We start from the raw sequence: 17,072 nt of genomic DNA, 5'->3' as shown, positions 1-17,072 counted from the left end.
ACATCACCATCAAAATCCTCCTCGCCAACTTCCTCCTCAGTGCCAGCCACACCAGTATCCTAATCCTGTTGTACTTCAACAGTGACATCTTCAATTTGCATATCAGCAAGTGGACTGTGGGTGCTCCTTTCAGCACTTGCAAATGGTGGAAAGAGCCACCTCTTCCCGTCCAGTGCTGAGAAGGTCAGGCATCGCAACCGCCACCACACTTGGACTCTCCTTGGGGATTTGTGATATCTTCTTAGAACGCACAGTTCTTCGCTGTGCTTTTGCCAGCTTAACTCATTTGATTTTTTTAGCGGGAGGAGGGCTTCCATCGTCATGTGAAGCTGAACCACTAGTCATGAACATATGGAAAGACCTTAGCCATTCCTTGCCACTCCGTGTCGTAAATGGCATATTGGCAAGTTTACGTTTCTCTTCAGATGATTTAAATGTTTTTTTCAAGGTCATTTTCCTGAACTTTGTCATTTGGGATTGTATGTGCCCTCTACTATGACATTGGGCATTGGCCTTGGCAAACGACGTTGATGGCATGTTATCGTCTATGTCATGACTAGTGGCAGCAGCTTCAGCACTAGGAGGAAGTGGTTCTTGATCTTTCCCTATTTTATTTTTATTGGAGAAAGTTTGGTCCTCCATTTATGTTATATTGATATATACGTGCGGCTAAGGCGCACACAAACACAGAAAATAATTTTTTATTCTTGTTGGAGACTAGTACACTTTGTGGGTTACACCACCCTTGAAGAAATGAGCCAGCCGGCCCTTTACTTATGGGACACAGGCGCACGCTTGGCGCTGCTCCTTTGTTGATGCAAGTGCAGCTACAGCCCACACAATTCACAAACACAGAAAATATTTTTTTATTTTGTTTGGAGTGCCCTTTGGGGGTTACAGCACCCTTTAGCGGTCAATCCAGCCGGCCCTTTATTTATGGGACACAGGTGCACGCTTGGCATTACTTTGTTGATGCACGTGCGGCTACTGCGCACACAATTCACAAACACAAAAAAATATATTTTTTTATTTTGTTTGGAGTGCCCTTTGGGGGTTACAGCACCCTTTAACGGACAAGCCAGCCGGCCTTTTACTTATGGGACACAGGCGCACGCTTGGCGCTGCTCCTTTGTTGATGCACGTGCAGCCACAGTGCACACAATTCACAAACACATAAAAAAAATTTTTATTTTGTTTGGAGTGCCCTTTGGGGGTTACAGCACCCTTTAGCGGTCAATCCAGCTGGCCCTTTATTTATGGGACACAAGCGCACGCTTGGCACTACTTTGTTGATGCACGTGCGACTACTGCGCACACAATTCACAAACACAAAAAAATATATATTTTTATTTTGTTTGGAGTGCCCTTTGGGGGTTACAGCACCCTTTAACGGACAAGCCAGCCGGCCTTTACTTATGGGACACAGGCGCACGTTTGGCGCTGCTCCTTTGTTGATGCACGTGCAGCCACAGTGCACACAATTCACAAACACAGAAACATTTTTTTATTTTGTTTGGAGTGCCCTTTGGGGGTTACAGCACCCTTTAGCGGTCAATCCAGCCGGCCCTTTATTTATGGGACACAGGCGCACGCTTGGCACTACTTTGTTGATGCACGTGCGGCTACTGCGCATACAATTCACAAACACAAAAAAATATATATTTTTATTTTGTTTGGAGTGCCCTTTGGGGGTTACAGCACCCTTTAACGGACAAGCCAGCCGGCCTTTTACTTAAAGGACACAGGCGCACGCTTGGCGCTGCTCCTTTGTTGATGCACGTGCAGCCACAGTGCACACAATTCACAAACACAGAAAAAATATTTATTTTTTTTGCACTTGGGGGAAGCACACCTGATGGACAGAGCACCCCCTGGACAACACTACAGCACCCCTTTAGGACTGGGACATTGCACAGGACTTTGGAGTGGACACAGCCCCTATGGACAACTGACTGCACAACACAGTCCAGCCAGGCCCTATGGACTTTGAAGTAGTGGACACAGCCCCTGTGGACAACAGCACAACGCAGCACAGCACAACACTACACTGCACTACACTACACAGCCCAGCCAGCCCTAACTCCCACCCTCCCTCTTCACTGTCCACAGCCGAGTGAGAAAATGGCACCGACGTGGGTACCTTATATAGGATCCAAAACCCGCGAAACCCGGAAGGCGGGATGATGACGTTTTGCCTCGATTTCAGATCCGAGTCAGGCGGAAAAAGTCGAGCCTGACTCGGATCGGCCTCGGCTCGGGGGGGTTCGGCTTTCAGAAATCCGAACCCGCTCACCCCTAGAATATAGCCTGAAATGTAAATATATTTGAATATAACTATAAAAATGTTGTTATGAAACATCTCATTTTAAATATTATTTTAAAGGAACAGGAAGCTCTTGGCTGCATTACAATATGTATTCTCCCAGGGTGTATGGTATAGTGTCACGTGGTCAGCTCACATATTGCTCTGGAACAACCTCTGTTGCTGCTGAGATACTACCCCTGTAAAGCTAAAAATAAAACACAATAGAGGGTTATTGCAATACAAAACAACTGATGTCAGAATTTAAGTACAATGTACTTCGGACCTGATTCAGACCCGGTCGCTAAGTTGCGCTCACTCGCTCTGAGCGATTTTCGCCTGTCTGCACATGTGTATAATTTGCAGTGCGCGTGCGCAAGCCAGTCTTTGCGATCTAATTTGGTTGCTCCTAATCCACTATCAGGTCGTTACTTTGAGTGACAGATAGTGCCGTTTGTGGGTGGTAACAGGGGTAGGAGCTTGTAAACGGGGGAGTGGTTTTGCGGACACAGGCATGTCAGGCCGCCAAAACATTGTTGAAAGGGCGTGCATAATTAGCAAAGTAGTGTCATTGTACACGTCACCTGCATGTATTTCAGCCCGCACTGATCGCTGTGCTTGCAGTGGGGAAAGGCAACCTCAAGGGCTGCGAGCAGCTCCGATGACTCGCTGTTACCGATTAATCCTGCAATTCCCATTTGCGAGCGCACTTTGCCGTAGCTCGCTAAGACATAGAGGGCGTCCTTACGCAACGCAGTGTGAGCGCTTCATTTAAATATCCGGCCCCTTTTTGCCAGCGAGTGGCCGCATCTTGCGATCAGGTCTGAACGAACTCCTTAGTTTGGCAGTAGAGTGTCCCTTATCTAAATTAAACTGTTTTAAATAATGTGCTTGTGTTCCAGCTTGTCTCCCAGGTCTGACCACCCTGCAAATTGCTCACAATCAATTACACACAGTGGAAGATATACAGCACCTACAGGAATGCCACAGTATTAGTGTCCTGGATTTATCTCATAATAAACTGGATGATCCTGCTGTATTTGATATCCTTGAGAAGATGCCATACTTGGTATGTGAAGTTAAAGTGCCCTGCAGCCAATCAATTACTAGGCTGCATATCAAGGTTGGCTGGTTTAAATCACTTCTGTTTAAACCAAATGTTTTTTTTAATTATGCTTGACTACAGGCATAACGCTGTGACTGGTATTATTCCACATTCTCAATGCTTGTGGTCTTTATATGAGTAAGCTGAACCAATGCAGTAAATCACACACACTACAAAGATATAGGGAGGGTGAACCAGATGAGAGGTGCTAAATCTGCCTAGTATCAAGCTAAAACTTCTCCCCCAACAATCCAATAGGGCAGGAAAAAAAACACAACTAACATTCTCAATCTTAAAGAGTAAGCAACACCAACACATAAAACAGGCAATACACAGAGAAACACCTCATGGTTTAATCTCCATGTTTACATTTGTATTTAAATTCAAAACCTTCAGTCCTCTTGAGATGAGTGGAAGAAAGAAAGACTTAAGGCCAAATGTAATAGGGTGACAGTTTGGAAAATGTGACAGTTTAGCGGTAAACTCTGACACTGGTTGAGTTTAATCTTCAAAATGGGAAAACATCTGGATGAGAGTTTAAATCGTGAGAGTTTTTTGAGTCTAAAAACCATGTGACTCTATTACATTGACTTTTGCTAAACTCTCACATTTGCCAAACTCTCACCCTATTACATTTGGCCCTTAATCTCTGTGGTGTCACAAGTGACATCTTATGAATGGTGGACGAGCAAAAAAGCGCAATTGAAAGAGTTAACCCTAATGTATTTCCCATTATTGAACAACGTCTGACTGCTCATACATCTTCAGCTAGTGTAGAAATATTTTTTTTCTTCTTGCGGTTTAGTTCACTTGAAGCTTCGAAACAGACCGGGAACTGAAAAGGCCTCTAAACTAGTGTTTATTTTAAAAATGTTTAATGCCAGTGACATATCCAGTTCTAATGCTTAACTCCTTTTGTGTGTGAGTGTGTGTGTGTTTCTCAGAAAAGTGCTTTTGCATGTTTTAATTATGTTTAGTCTAAAGCTGCCCACACACATAGCGATATTTTACCCGATCTGACTGATTCCGACAAATTGGAACAACAGATCATGTAAAACATGGCCAAATCCTGAGTAAATCGTGAGTCCCCACTCACGATCACGATGCGATATGCGCCCCGCTGGACGCACATCGCATCTTTAGATCTGCCATGCAGTAGGGCAGATCTGACAATCTAGGACACGATGCAGCGTGAAAGTCTGACTGCAGGAGAGATCGTATGAAGATTGGACACCAAATTGTGTGCAGATCATGTGGAGATCGTGTGCAGAGCGGCCGGGGAAAGTTGCAAGGGAAATCGTACACAAATCGTACACATCGGCTGATCGTGTGCAGATCGCTATGTGTGTGGGGACCTTTAAATTGGTTTTATTGAAAGATGTCAAATAAATAATTTCAAACCCTAATAACTTTGGATTGTTAATGTTAGAAAGCATTAAAACGTGATTGTCCAAGGTTTCTAATAGATAGCAACGTTTCACAGTATTAATATAACAAGCAGGATTCAATTTTTTATTCATTTAAACATTAATGCAAAAAACTGGTTTAAACCAAAAACAACTGTTTAAACAAACAATAAGCCTATTTTCTTGTTTGTTTTTTTTTAAAATAAAGTTTTTTGTCCAACCCTGCTGCATATACATTAGAGAAGTGAAGATTAACATTTAATGACACTGAAGCAGATGGCATATAGCATTGTAATCCACTGTAGCTAAATAATCACTATAACCTGATTTTAAAAACAACAACAAACATCAACCATGAAGTGGAGATTTTAGGTGCATTGTGCCTGACTGCTGCAGGTATACTCAGAAATGTCACTTTTTCTTGCCTTGATTGCCATACTTAATCTTTGCTTCTGTTCTTCCCATATAGCATGGTGCCATACTTAGTCTTTGCTTCTGTTCTTTCCTTGTAGCATGTTGCCATACTTAATCTTTGCTTCTGTTCTTCCCATATAGCATGGTACCATACTTAGTCTTTGCTTCTGTTCTTTCCTTGTAGCATGTTGCCATACTTAGTCTTTGCTTCTGTTCTTTCCTTGTAGCATGTTGCCATACTTAATCTTTGCTTCTGTTCTTCCCATATAGCATGTTGCCATACTTAGTCTTTGCCTCTGTTCTTCCCATATAGCATGTTGCCATACTTAGTCTTTGCTTCTGTTCTTTCCTTGTAGCATGTTGCCATACTTAGTCTTTGCCTCTGTTCTTTCCTTGTAGCATGTTGCCATACTTAGTCTTTGCTTCTGTTCTTCCCATATAGCATGTTGCCATACTTAGTCTTTGCCTCTGTTCTTCCCATATAGCATGTTGCCATACTTAGTCTTTGCTTCTGTTCTTTCCTTGTAGTATGTTGCCATACTTAGTCTTTGCTTCTGTTCTTTTCTTGTAGCATGTTGCCATACTTAGTCTTTGCTTCTGTTCTTTCCTTGTAGCATGTTGCCATACTTAGTCTTTGCTTCTGTTCTTTCCTTGAAGCATGTTGCCATACTTAGTCTTTGCTTCTGTTATTTCCTTGTAGCATGTTACCATACTTAGTCTTTGCTTCTGTTCTTTCCTTGTAGCATGTTGCTATACTTAGTCTTTGCTTCTGTTCTTCCCATATAGCATGTTGCCATACTTAGTCTTTGCTTCTGTTCTTTCCTTGTAGCATGTTGCTATACTTAATCTTTGCTTCTGTTCTTTCCTTGTGGCATGTTGCCATACTTTTTCTTTGCTTCTGTTCTTTCCTTGTAGCATGTTGCCATACTTAGTCTTTGCTTCTGTTCTTTCCTTGAAGCATGTTGCCATACTTAGTCTTTGCTTCTGTTCTTTCCTTGTAGCATGTTGCCATACTTAGTCTTTGCTTCTGTTCTTTCCTTGTAGCATGTTGCCATACTTAGTCTTTGCTTCTGTTCTTTCCTTGTAGCATGTTGCCATACTTAGTCTTTGCCTCTGTTCTTCCCATATAACATGTTGCCATACTTAGTCTTTGCTTCTGTTCTTTCCTTGTAGCATGTTACCATACTTAGTCTTTGCTTCTGTTCTTTCCTTGTAGCATGTTGCTATACTTAGTCTTTGCTTCTGTTCTTTCCTTGTAGCATGTTGCCATACTTAGTCTTTGCTTCTGTTCTTTCCTTGTAGCATGTTGCCATACTTAATCTTTGCTTCTGTTCTTCCCATATAGCATGGTACCATACTTAGTCTTTGCTTCTGTTCTTTCCTTGTAGCATGTTGCCATACTTAGTCTTTGCTTCTGTTCTTTCCTTGTAGCATGTTGCCATACTTAATCTTTGCTTCTGTTCTTCCCATATAGCATGTTGCCATACTTAGTCTTTGCCTCTGTTCTTCCCATATAGCATGTTGCCATACTTAGTCTTTGCTTCTGTTCTTTCCTTGTAGCATGTTGCCATACTTAGTCTTTGCCTCTGTTCTTTCCTTGTAGCATGTTGCCATACTTAGTCTTTGCTTCTGTTCTTCCCATATAGCATGTTGCCATACTTAGTCTTTGCCTCTGTTCTTCCCATATAGCATGTTGCCATACTTAGTCTTTGCTTCTGTTCTTTCCTTGTAGTATGTTGCCATACTTAGTCTTTGCTTCTGTTCTTTTCTTGTAGCATGTTGCCATACTTAGTCTTTGCTTCTGTTCTTTCCTTGTAGCATGTTGCCATACTTAGTCTTTGCTTCTGTTCTTTCCTTGAAGCATGTTGCCATACTTAGTCTTTGCTTCTGTTATTTCCTTGTAGCATGTTACCATACTTAGTCTTTGCTTCTGTTCTTTCCTTGTAGCATGTTGCTATACTTAGTCTTTGCTTCTGTTCTTCCCATATAGCATGTTGCCATACTTAGTCTTTGCTTCTGTTCTTTCCTTGTAGCATGTTGCTATACTTAGTCTTTGCCTCTGTTCTTCCCATATAACATGTTGCCATACTTAATCTTTGCTTCTGTTCTTCCCATATAGCATGGTGCCATACTTAGTCTTTGCTTCTGTTCTTTCCTTGTAGCATGTTGCCATACTTAATCTTTGCTTCTGTTCTTCCCATATAGCATGGTACCATACTTAGTCTTTGCTTCTGTTCTTTCCTTGTAGCATGTTGCCATACTTAGTCTTTGCTTCTGTTCTTTCCTTGTAGCATGTTGCCATACTTAATCTTTGCTTCTGTTCTTCCCATATAGCATGTTGCCATACTTAGTCTTTGCCTCTGTTCTTCCCATATAGCATGTTGCCATACTTAGTCTTTGCTTCTGTTCTTTCCTTGTAGCATGTTGCCATACTTAGTCTTTGCCTCTGTTCTTTCCTTGTAGCATGTTGCCATACTTAGTCTTTGCTTCTGTTCTTCCCATATAGCATGTTGCCATACTTAGTCTTTGCCTCTGTTCTTCCCATATAGCATGTTGCCATACTTAGTCTTTGCTTCTGTTCTTTCCTTGTAGTATGTTGCCATACTTAGTCTTTGCTTCTGTTCTTTTCTTGTAGCATGTTGCCATACTTAGTCTTTGCTTCTGTTCTTTCCTTGTAGCATGTTGCCATACTTAGTCTTTGCTTCTGTTCTTTCCTTGAAGCATGTTGCCATACTTAGTCTTTGCTTCTGTTATTTCCTTGTAGCATGTTACCATACTTAGTCTTTGCTTCTGTTCTTTCCTTGTAGCATGTTGCTATACTTAGTCTTTGCTTCTGTTCTTCCCATATAGCATGTTGCCATACTTAGTCTTTGCTTCTGTTCTTTCCTTGTAGCATGTTGCTATACTTAATCTTTGCTTCTGTTCTTTCCTTGTGGCATGTTGCCATACTTTTTCTTTGCTTCTGTTCTTTCCTTGTAGCATGTTGCCATACTTAGTCTTTGCTTCTGTTCTTTCCTTGAAGCATGTTGCCATACTTAGTCTTTGCTTCTGTTCTTTCCTTGTAGCATGTTGCCATACTTAGTCTTTGCTTCTGTTCTTTCCTTGTAGCATGTTGTCATACTTAGTCTTTGCTTCTGTTCTTTTCTTGTAGCATGTTGCCATACTTTTTCTTTGCTTCTGTTCTTTCCTTGTAGCATGTTGCTATACTTAATCTTTGCTTCTGTTCTTTCCTTGTAGCATGTTGCCATACTTAGTCTTTGCTTCTGTTCTTTCCTTGTAGCATGTTGCCATACTTAGTCTTTGCTTCTGTTCTTTCCTTGTAGCATGTTGCCATACTTAGTCTTTGCTTCTGTTCTTTCCTTGTAGCATGTTGCCATACTTAGTCTTTGCTTCTGTTCTTTCCTTGTAGCATGTTGCCATACTTAGTCTTTGCCTCTGTTCTTCCCATATAACATGTTGCCATACTTAGTCTTTGCTTCTGTTCTTTCCTTGTAGCATGTTACCATACTTAGTCTTTGCTTCTGTTCTTTCCTTGTAGCATGTTGCTATACTTAGTCTTTGCTTCTGTTCTTTCCTTGTAGCATGTTGCCATACTTAGTCTTTGCTTCTGTTCTTTCCTTGTAGCATGTTGCCATACTTAATCTTTGCTTCTGTTCTTCCCATATAGCATGGTACCATACTTAGTCTTTGCTTCTGTTCTTTCCTTGTAGCATGTTGCCATACTTAGTCTTTGCTTCTGTTCTTTCCTTGTAGCATGTTGCCATACTTAATCTTTGCTTCTGTTCTTCCCATATAGCATGTTGCCATACTTAGTCTTTGCCTCTGTTCTTCCCATATAGCATGTTGCCATACTTAGTCTTTGCTTCTGTTCTTTCCTTGTAGCATGTTGCCATACTTAGTCTTTGCCTCTGTTCTTTCCTTGTAGCATGTTGCCATACTTAGTCTTTGCTTCTGTTCTTCCCATATAGCATGTTGCCATACTTAGTCTTTGCCTCTGTTCTTCCCATATAGCATGTTGCCATACTTAGTCTTTGCTTCTGTTCTTTCCTTGTAGTATGTTGCCATACTTAGTCTTTGCTTCTGTTCTTTTCTTGTAGCATGTTGCCATACTTAGTCTTTGCTTCTGTTCTTTCCTTGTAGCATGTTGCCATACTTAGTCTTTGCTTCTGTTCTTTCCTTGAAGCATGTTGCCATACTTAGTCTTTGCTTCTGTTCTTTCCTTGTAGCATGTTGCCATACTTAGTCTTTGCTTCTGTTCTTTCCTTGTAGCATGTTGTCATACTTAGTCTTTGCTTCTGTTCTTTTCTTGTAGCATGTTGCCATACTTTTTCTTTGCTTCTGTTCTTTCCTTGTAGCATGTTGCTATACTTAATCTTTGCTTCTGTTCTTTCCTTGTAGCATGTTGCCATACTTAGTCTTTGCTTCTGTTCTTTCCTTGTAGCATGTTGCCATACTTAGTCTTTGCTTCTGTTCTTTCCTTGTAGCATGTTGCCATACTTAGTATTTGCTTCTGTTCTTTCCTTGTAGCATGTTGCCATACTTAGTCTTTGCTTCTGTTCTTTCCTTGTAGCATGTTGCCATACTTAGTCTTTGCCTCTGTTCTTCCCATATAACATGTTGCCATACTTAGTCTTTGCTTCTGTTCTTTCCTTGTAGCATGTTACCATACTTAGTCTTTGCTTCTGTTCTTTCCTTGTAGCATGTTGCTATACTTAGTCTTTGCTTCTGTTCTTTCCTTGTAGCATGTTGCCATACTTAGTCTTTGCTTCTGTTCTTTCCTTGTAGCATGTTGCCATACTTAATCTTTGCTTCTGTTCTTCCCATATAGCATGGTACCATACTTAGTCTTTGCTTCTGTTCTTTCCTTGTAGCATGTTGCCATACTTAGTCTTTGCTTCTGTTCTTTCCTTGTAGCATGTTGCCATACTTAGTCTTTGCTTCTGTTCTTCCCATATAGCATGTTGCCATACTTAGTCTTTGCCTCTGTTCTTCCCATATAGCATGTTGCCATCCTTAGTCTTTGCTTCTGTTCTTTCCTTGTAGCATGTTGCCATACTTAGTCTTTGCCTCTGTTCTTTCCTTGTAGCATGTTGCCATACTTAGTCTTTGCTTCTGTTCTTCCCATATAGCATGTTGCCATACTTAGTCTTTGCCTCTGTTCTTCCCATATAGCATGTTGCCATACTTAGTCTTTGCTTCTGTTCTTTCCTTGTAGTATGTTGCCATACTTAGTCTTTGCTTCTGTTCTTTTCTTGTAGCATGTTGCCATACTTAGTCTTTGCTTCTGTTCTTTCCTTGTAGCATGTTGCCATACTTAGTCTTTGCTTCTGTTCTTTCCTTGAAGCATGTTGCCATACTTAGTCTTTGCTTCTGTTCTTTCCTTGTAGCATGTTACCATACTTAGTCTTTGCTTCTGTTCTTTCCTTGTAGCATGTTGCTATACTTAGTCTTTGCTTCTGTTCTTCCCATATAGCATGTTGCCATACTTAGTCTTTGCTTCTGTTCTTTCCTTGTAGCATGTTGCCATACTTAATCTTTGCTTCTGTTCTTTCCTTGTGGCATGTTGCCATACTTTTTCTTTGCTTCTGTTCTTTCCTTGTAGCATGTTGCCATACTTAGTCTTTGCTTCTGTTCTTTCCTTGTAGCATGTTGCCATACTTAGTCTTTGCTTCTGTTCTTTCCTTGTAGCATGTTGCCATACTTAGTCTTTGCTTCTGTTCTTTCCTTGTAGCATGTTGTCATACTTAGTCTTTGCTTCTGTTCTTTTCTTGTAGCATGTTGCCATACTTTTTCTTTGCTTCTGTTCTTTCCTTGTAGCATGTTGCTATACTTAATCTTTGCTTCTGTTCTTTCCTTGTAGCATGTTGCCATACTTAGTCTTTGCTTCTGTTCTTTCCTTGTAGCATGTTGCCATACTTAGTCTTTGCTTCTGTTCTTTCCTTGTAGCATGTTGCCATACTTAATCTTTGCTTCTGTTCTTCCCATATAGCATGGTACCATACTTAGTCTTTGCTTCTGTTCTTTCCTTGTAGCATGTTGCCATACTTAATCTTTGCTTCTGTTCTTTCCTTGTAGCATGTTGCCATACTTAATCTTTGCTTCTGTTCTTCCCATATAGCATGTTGCCATACTTAGTATTTGCCTCTGTTCTTCCCTTATAGCATGTTGCCATACTTAGTCTTTGCTTCTGTTCTTTCCTTGTAGCATGTTGCCATACTTAGTCTTTGCTTCTGTTCTTCCCATATAGCATGTTGCCATACTTAGTCTTTGCTTCTGTTCTTTCCTTGTAGCATGTTGCTATACTTAGTCTTTGCTTCTGTTCTTCCCATATAGCATGTTGCCATACTTAGTCTTTGCTTCTGTTCTTTCCTTGTAGCATGTTGCTATACTTAATCTTTGCTTCTGTTCTTTCCTTGTGGCATGTTGCCATACTTTTTCTTTGCTTCTGTTCTTTCCTTGTAGCATGTTGCCATACTTAGTCTTTGCTTCTGTTCTTTCCTTGTAGCATGTTACCATACTTAGTCTTTGCTTCTGTTCTTTCCTTGTAGCATGTTGCTATACTTAGTCTTTGCTTCTGTTCTTTCCATATAGCATGTTGCCATACTTAGTCTTTGCCTCTGTTCTTCCCATATAGCATGTTGCCATACATAGTCTTTGCTTCTGTTCTTTCCTTGTAGCATGTTGCCATACTTAGTCTTTGCTTCTGTTCTTTCCTTGTAGCATGTTGCCATACTTAGTCTTTGCTTCTGTTCTTTCCTTGTAGCATGTTACCATACTTAGTCTTTGCTTCTGTTCTTTCCTTGTAGCATGTTGCTATACTTAATCTTTGCTTCTGTTCTTTCCTTGTGGCATGTTGCCATACTTTTTCTTTGCTTCTGTTCTTTCCTTGTAGCATGTTGCCATACTTAGTCTTTGCTTCTGTTCTTTCCTTGTAGCATGTTGCCATACTTAGTCTTTGCTTCTGTTCTTTCCTTGTAGCATGTTGCCATACTTAATCTTTGCTTCTGTTCTTCCCATATAGCATGGTACCATACTTAGTCTTTGCTTCTGTTCTTTCCTTTTAGCATGTTGCCATACTTAATCTTTGCTTCTGTTCTTTCCTTGTAGCATGTTGCCATACTTAATCTTTGCTTCTGTTCTTCCCATATAGCATGTTGCCATACTTAGTATTTGCCTATGTTCTTCCCTTATAGCATGTTGCCATACTTAGTCTTTGCTTCTGTTCTTTCCTTGTAGCATGTTGCCATACTTAGTCTTTGCTTCTGTTCTTCCCATATAGCATGTTGCCATACTTAGTCTTTGCTTCTGTTCTTTCCTTGTAGCATGTTGCTATACTTAGTCTTTGCTTCTGTTCTTCCCATATAGCATGTTGCCATACTTAGTCTTTGCTTCTGTTCTTTCCTTGTAGCATGTTGCTATACTTAATCTTTGCTTCTGTTCTTTCCTTGTGGCATGTTGCCATACTTTTTCTTTGCTTCTGTTCTTTCCTTGTAGCATGTTGCCATACTTAGTCTTTGCTTCTGTTCTTTCCTTGTAGCATGTTACCATACTTAGTCTTTGCTTCTGTTCTTTCCTTGTAGCATGTTGCTATACTTAGTCTTTGCTTCTGTTCTTCCCATATAGCATGTTGCCATACTTAGTCTTTGCCTCTGTTCTTCCCATATAGCATGTTGCCATACATAGTCTTTGCTTCTGTTCTTTCCTTGTAGCATGTTGCCATACTTAGTCTTTGCTTCTGTTCTTTCCTTGTAGCATGTTGCCATACTTAGTCTTTGCTTCTGTTCTTTCCTTGTAGCATGTTACCATACTTAGTCTTTGCTTCTGTTCTTTCCTTGTGGCATGTTGCTATACTTAATCTTTGCTTCTGTTCTTTCCTTGTGGCATGTTGCCATACTTTTTCTTTGCTTCTGTTCTTTCCTTGTAGCATGTTGCCATACTTAGTCTTTGCTTCTGTTCTTTCCTTGTAGCATGTTGCCATACTTAGTCTTTGCTTCTGTTCTTTCCTTGTAGCATGTTGCCATACTTAGTCTTTGCTTCTGTTCTTTCCTTGTAGCATGTTGCCATACTTAATCTTTGCTTCTGTTCTTTTCTTGCAGCATGTTGCCATACTTTTTCTTTGCTTCTGTTCTTTCCTTGTAGCATGTTGCCATACTTAGTCTTTGCTTCTGTTCTTTCCTTGTAGCATGTTGCCATACTTAGTCTTTGCTTCTGTTCTTTCCTTGTAGCATGTTGCCATACTTAGTCTTTGCTTCTGTTCTTTCCTTGTAGCATGTTGCCATACTTAGTCTTTGCTTCTGTTCTTTCCTTGTAGCATGTTGCCATACTTAGTCTTTGCCTCTGTTCTTCCCATATAACATGTTGTCATACTTAGTCTTTGCTTCTGTTCTTTCCTTGTAGCATGTTACCATACTTAGTCTTTGCTTCTGTTCTTTCCTTGTAGCATGTTGCTATACTTAGTCTTTGCCTCTGTTCTTCCCATATAGCATGTTGCCATACTTAGTCTTTGCTTCTGTTCTTTCCTTGTAGCATGTTGCCATACTTAGTCTTTGCCTCCGTTCTTCCCATATAGCATGTTGCCATACTTAGTCTTTGCTTCTGTTCTTTCCTTGTAGCATGTTGCCATACTTAGTCTTTGCCTCCGTTTTTCCCATATAGCATGTTGCCATACTTAGTCTTTGCTTCTGTTCTTCCCATATAGCATGTTGCCATACTTAGTCTTTGCCTCTGTTCTTCCCATATAACATGTTGCCATACTTAGTCTTTGCTTCTGTTCTTTCCTTGTAGCATGTTACCATACTTAGTCTTTGCTTCTGTTCTTTCCTTGTAGCATGTTGCTATACTTAGTCTTTGCCTCTGTTCTTCCCATATAGCATGTTGCCATACTTAGTCTTTGCTTCTGTTCTTTCCTTGTAGCATGTTGCCATACTTAGTCTTTGCCTCCGTTCTTCCCATATAGCATGTTGCCATACTTAGTCTTTGCTTCTGTTCTTTCCTTGTAGCATGTTGCCATACTTAGTCTTTACCTCCGTTTTTCCCATATAGCATGTTGCCATACTTAGTCTTTGCTTCTGTTTTTCCCATATAGCATGTTGCTATACTTAGGGGGTCATTCAGACCCGCTCGCGAGCAAATTTCGCTCGCTAGCGGGTCGATGTTGTGATACTGCGCATGCGCACGACGGAGGGAGCTCCGTCGTGCGCATGCTCGAGACCCGGCGAGCGACGAGAAATACGTCGCTCGCGGTCTCGCATCAAAGGGGGCGTGCTGTCGATGGTGACTGACAGCACGCCCCCTTTGGTGGGCGTGCTGGGGGCGTGGCTACCAGACGGAGGCGTTCCCATGGGAACGCCTACCATCTGAGTCCGGCCCCACTGACATCAGTAATGATGTCAGTGGGAGTGACTTTGGCTCTGATAGAGCCAAAATCACTCCTGGGCTTGCGGCAGCGAGACCCTACCGCAGGGTCTCGTCGCAAGCCCGATGGTCGCGATGGTCTTTGACCATTGCAACCATCATCATGGACGCTCGCTATAGCTGTGGGTGGTCACCCACAGCTATACGAGCGTCCAGGAGGACGCTCCATTATCATGGAGGAGGGCCCTGATTCAGAGCGAGCGCTCTGATCAGAGCGTCCGGCTCTGAATCAGGCCCTTAGTCTTTGCTTCTGTTCTTTCCTTGTAGCATGTTGCCATACTTAATCTTTGCTTCTGTTCTTTCCTTATATCATGTTTTAAACTTGATGGGAAATGAAGTAATTAAGAATATTCCTAATTATAGAAAGATAGTTACAGTGTGGTTGAAAGATCTAACTTATCTTGATGACAGACCCATCTTTCCAAAGGACAGGTAAAATGTAGTGTCTGGTGGAATGTTATACATACAATAATTGGAAGTACTAACTGTATGTCATGCAGGGCAAACTCTACCCAGCTAGATATTATCTGCAGCTAGGTAAGTCACTCTTAGTGAAGAATGTTATTTTCAAATATATTTACTAATTAAATAAAGTTTAAATAGAAGTTTAATAGTAAAGGTGCCTACACAATTACATTTATTGTTACATAATGTCAAAAAGATCTCTCAGAAAGTTGTGAGAGTTCAGTACTGGAATAAAGTTCTCTTTCATGCACATGGATAGATTGGGCGATTCTAATTGTGCAGTGTCTTTCCTGCCCATGCTTCATATACCAAGGTTTGTCCTATGTGTGTATAAATCATTACATAAAAAGATTACTTATGAAAAGAACTTTCAGTTATGATGTATTGATTTGTTGCATGTGTTGGATATCTTTAGATCACTGGACCTCATTCAGAGTCGGTCGCGAGCGCCAATGTGCTCGTAACTGACTCGATGGTTTGGCCTGCGTACGCGCAGCGGCCAGCAGAAAGCTTCCTGGGGCTTACGAGTGCCCAGACCCAACCTTAGGGTCTGGTCGTAAGCCCCGATGGTCGTGATGGTGATCACCATCGCGACCATCAACCTGGTCGGTCATTAAGCTGTGGGTGGTAACCCACAGCTTAACGATCGACAAGGAGGCGGCCGTTCAGGATGCAAGCGGCCGCCCTGATTCAGTGCGACCTCTTACAACTAACGACCGCATCTGAATGAAGTCCACTGTTCCTTCTAAGTTAGACAATCTTAAAATTCTAACTTGCTAGGGAAAATATTGCACACTGTAAGGGTGGTAACCTCATTATTTTGACTTTTAACTCTTTGTTTTTCTGAACTACGCACGTTAGACAGAATATTGCTTTGGGCTGAAACTACTGATGTTACACACATGTAAGGATTTAATTCATTTTGATGGAAAAATCTGTTCACAAATTAACAGAGAGGCTCTACTTGCCGAGTGCCCGCTGAGATTTTGTTTCCAGCGGGCGCCCGGCTCCCTCCCCGCAGCGGCAGCCGGAAGCTGGAGCTAACTCCTGAGCTCCGGTTTCCGGCTCCCGCAGTGTGCAGTGCATTATGGGAGAGGCATCATGACGTCTCTCCCATAGTTCAGAGGAGCAGCTGGGCGGACCAGAGGCAGCGGACGCAGGAGCGGGGCTTAAGGTAATAAGCAGCTTCACTATAAGGGACATCACTTCTGGGGGCATTACTCAAGGGGCATTACTAATGGGGGCATTGCATAGGGGGCACTGCATAAGGGACCCCACTACTGAGGGCACTGAAGAAGGGGATCTGCATATGGGGTACTACCACTGTGGGCACTGCATAAGGGGCACCACTACTGGGGTCACTGAATAAGGGACACTACCACTGTGGGCACTGCATAAGAGGTACTACCACTACTGGGGGCACTACCTAAGGGGCACCACTCCTGAGGGCACTGCATAAGGGGCACTACCAGCACTGTGGGCTCTGCATAAGTGGAACCACTACTGGAGGCACTGAATAAGGGGCACTACCACTCTGGGCATTGCATAAGGGGTACTACCACTACTGGGGAAACTTCATAAGGGGCACTACCACTACTGGGGGAACTGCATAAGGGGCACCACTACTGGGGGCACTACATAAGAGGCACTACCACTGTGGGCACTGCATAAGGGGCACTACCACTACTGGGGGAACTGCATATGGGGCACCACTACTGGGGGCACTGCATAAGGGGCACCATTACTGGGGTCACTGAATAAGGGACACTACCATTGTGGACACTGCATAAGGGGCACTACCACTACTGGGGGAACTGCATAAGGGGCACCACTACTGGGGGCACTACATAAGAGGCACTACCACTGTGGGCACTGCATAAGGGGCACTACCACTACTGGGGGAACTGCATAAGGGGCACCACTACTGGAGGCACTGCATAAGGGGCACCACTACTGGGGGCACTGC

General features: G+C 42.1%; 1 pseudogene; it reads left to right on the top strand.

Moving 5' to 3' along the window:
- LOC148534869 (dynein axonemal assembly factor 1-like) overlaps positions 1 to 15,077 on the top strand; it is a 63,046-nt pseudogene extending 47,969 nt beyond the window's left edge.
- The last annotated feature ends 1,995 nt before the right edge of the window (positions 15,078 to 17,072 follow it).

This window comes from Taudactylus pleione, unplaced genomic scaffold (assembly GCF_031769625.1).
Source record: "Taudactylus pleione unplaced genomic scaffold, aTauple2 ptg000062l, whole genome shotgun sequence".
Classification (NCBI taxonomy): Eukaryota; Metazoa; Chordata; class Amphibia; order Anura; family Myobatrachidae; genus Taudactylus; species Taudactylus pleione.
Note: the sequence above shows the minus strand (reverse complement) of the source record. Positions and strands in the feature narration are given on the sequence as shown.